Raw genomic sequence first — 3,824 nt, 5'->3', positions numbered from 1 at the left:
AGAGTATGGGTGTCTGATAGACCGATTTTCATTCACACGCAAATTGCAAAATTCATGATCTCATCCAAAAATAATAATGCCATTTATATTTTAACTTAATGCGTAGAACTGCCTTTTACACGTAGATGCACTATGCCTCGGCCCGTTCTCACAAACGCCCTATATATCTCTCTATCTAACGCATAAGTGCACACACTTTATATACATCGGCATTTATCTTTCACACATGCTCACAATCTCTCCCGGGGTGTCTCACGCACTCTCTCTCTCTCTCTCTCTCTCTCTGACTACTATGTACCACTCTTTTCACTAATCTCAGTTGGAAAACACTATTTCTCTCACATGCATATACACACACGCACGGTCTCTACTAGCCCTCTTTACGCACATATATGTGCCTACGTGTCTCCCGCACACACATTATCTCTAGGCCTATCTCACACACATTGCCCCCCCACAGACACACCTCTCTCTTAGTAGTTGGCAGATATGATTCCATCAGATCATTCGGTAGGATATCCTTGACTGTTAGGCTGGATGGTAATATGAGGCAAAGTTTTACCCAAGTTCGGACACTTGCAGTTGAGGAAAAAGCCTACTCCTGGTACTGTATATTAGTGATAGGGGTGTGTACAAAGTACACGTGAATACCATGCATTGTGCGTGTGTGTATACTATTGAAGAACTAGCCCCCAGGCTTCTATAACATACTCGGGGCCTAGGGTTACAAATCATATATAGTCGGCTTATCACCAGTGGGGATAGAGTCCTCCACGACTCTGGTAGCTTCATGTTGTACGCCGAGTCCTCCATATGGGTCTTCGTATAATGCGTCTCGGTCCAACCTATGTGGCGCAGGATGGAACCGACCCATGAGTCCTCATGTTGACCCACCACAACTAGAAATCATGTGCCCACCCCAACTAGAAATGATGTGCCCACCACACCACACACGCAATCGACCACTAAGAAAATAAGCATATACAATAGTACAATGTTATACATGAAAGTTAATTGCATGGTGCATCCAAAAATATTTGTTCTGCATTGTGAATGTTTATATTTTCTCCTAAAATATTAGTCACGGGAAAGAGAAACGAAGGGCATATCTCTCCTTGTCTCCACCGGACACCCCCTCTTTCTACACCACTTTCACGTACGCAGAAACTATCTCTTGGCCCTCTAAAAGTATGCATGCCCATGACACATTCACGCGTGACGGTCACTGTATTTCAAATGAAAGCACTATACGGTCACTGGACTTCAGAATATGCTCATTACGGTCACCGTATACATTCTCGTGGTGATCATACAGTATCTAGCTCATGATACGTATCCGTATTTTGTTGATGACACTGACAGACATTGTATTTGATGTGTGCTCCGTATTTTGTTGACGGAACTTACGGTCATTGTATTTGAAGCGAAAGAATGATATGGTCACTAGACTTCAGAATAAGCTCATCACGGTCACCACATACATTTTGTGGTGCTAACCAACCTGTGGTGGGATGGTTAGGAGGACAGTCATTTCTCGAGCCCACCAGGGTTAAAGTCCCAGTGCTCGCATTTATCCTGGGTTAATTTTAGTATTTTTTGACGATGTGCGTTCAGTGGGAGGAGGCATTCCACTCGACTCCGAGGCACCTGTGGTGACTTTGTAGAATCTCAAGATCATATGCTGGCTCACTCTCTCAAAGGTGCTCATAGGGGTAGGGTCTGCGTGTGCGCGCTTATAGTGGTGAGTGCTTGCCCGTATATATGAGCGCTTGCATCTGTACCATGTTAAAAAAATACATGTCATGATTATACGGTCACTGGCTCACCCATACAACTCCGTATTTTGTTGATGACACAATCAATTGACCAGTCAAACGTTCCACATGGCGCAACTAGTGTTGCACCATCGAGGCACGTAATCGTGGGGCCCACTTGTCAGCACGTATATGAATGAAATAAATGGTAGTTTGAGTCTGTACTATGTTAATAAAATACATTTTAGGGTGATCATATGGCCACTGGCTCACCATATAGCTCCGTAATTTGTTGATGACACGATCAATTGACCAGTCAAATGGTCCACATTCAGCAGCGCACATTACCATAGGGCCCACCTGCCAGCTCATATATGAAGGACAGAAATGGTAATAAATTAGTTGTCAGTGGGGATTCGAAGTCGTGAGACCTCTAGTTGGCATTCGCCGACGGTGGGGGCGTGGTGATTGGGCGGTGGCGTGGGGATCGCCGGAGAAAAATCTCGGCACGGGGGGCTAGAGGGATGGCCGAGGCGGCGACGGACAGGTGATGGGGAGTGATTTTGGGGCGGGCGGGGCGGTGCGGTGACGCGGGCTGACAGCGGGCGGCGGCGGAGGCAGGCGGTTCGGCCGGTGGTGGCTAGCAGCTCAGGGGGGTGGAGGTTGAAGATAAACTACAAGTCCTTGATTTCGTATCCAACGGCTGGAAAATCTACTGATCAGAGATGAAAAAGTCAGTCGACTGACGTGTAGCCTCACCCTGCACGTACACATGCACACACGCAAAGCTCGCACAAACACACATACGCATGCAGGCGTGCAACACTGACATGTACACATGCACTCATGAACACACGCACGTATGCACACATGCATGCAACACTGAAACGTACACATGCATGCACACAACACTCGCACGCCTGCATGTACACAACATACGTTGCAAGACACATGCTCAACCTATACGTGCATGCATGCTTTGTTAAGGATATGGATTGTTAAAGGTATTAATCAATCTTATCTATGATAAGTATAACATTGATGTTTCGAGTGGTCTTTATGAATCACAACGTATCGAAAGGGCTATCAACGTATATATGAAAATTTTAAAATTCTCTTACATTATATAGTAGGCTTATCTACATGAAATAGATGATGCCACACTCAATGAACGATCATCGGTTTATGAAATGCCCGCTTCTGACCGCCCTGGCCCACCAAAAGATCCTCTACCATGCGCTGCCTGCATTGGGTCACTGACCTGCAGGCCATGTACCCAAAGAGCCCACACGTCAGTGGAAGAACGGCCAGGTGTCGTACGTCAGAGTCGAGGGCGCCACTCGTTGCACGCCCAGCTGAACACACCTCCTAGCCGCATTCAAACGCCTCCATGAAACCCTTGTGGAAGCCGAGAAACCCACTGTGGAAACATGTTCATTCATGACCGGGCCGGCATTAAACGCAACGCCGGCCGAGCTCGTCCCGTCCGCCATCTATTTAATCTCCTATTTAAACGAGGCTAAACGCCGACCAAGAATCACACACCTCCGCCACTCCCCTATCTCCTCCTTCACCATTTTGTCCACTCTTACAAATGGCTTACAAAGAGTAGTTATCCCGCATCCAAGCTGGCTGGGTGGTCCGTCGAGCCTGCCGGATACGAGCTATGCAGCTCGCTGATCCACCTCCCTCCCCTTGCCCGACGGAGCCAATTGCCGCCCCAAGCCGGCACACGGTTCAACAACTCACCGCTCCTGGCCAGCTCGATGAGGAGCAGCGCACGGGAGTCGTCGCTGTCGTCCACACCGCCGCCTCGTACCGCGCCTCCCGTGTCTGCGACCGTGTCTCCTATTTTTGTGCCCGAGACTCCCGTGCCGGTGTCCGCACCGTGCAAGCAGAGACAGAAGCCGGGTGCACGGAGAGCGATGGGTCGATGGCCAGCGCCTCCGCGTCCGCCGCCATCATCGAGGAGAAGTAGAACACGGGAGGCCGCCGCCACTTGGGTCCCATGAAGGCCACCGCGGAGGCGACATCGGCGTACACAGTAGGTGTCTTGCCAGATCCTTTTGT

Source organism: Triticum urartu, chromosome 1, assembly GCF_003073215.2.
Source record: "Triticum urartu cultivar G1812 chromosome 1, Tu2.1, whole genome shotgun sequence".
NCBI classification, from domain to species: Eukaryota; Viridiplantae; Streptophyta; class Magnoliopsida; order Poales; family Poaceae; genus Triticum; species Triticum urartu.
Note: the sequence above shows the minus strand (reverse complement) of the source record.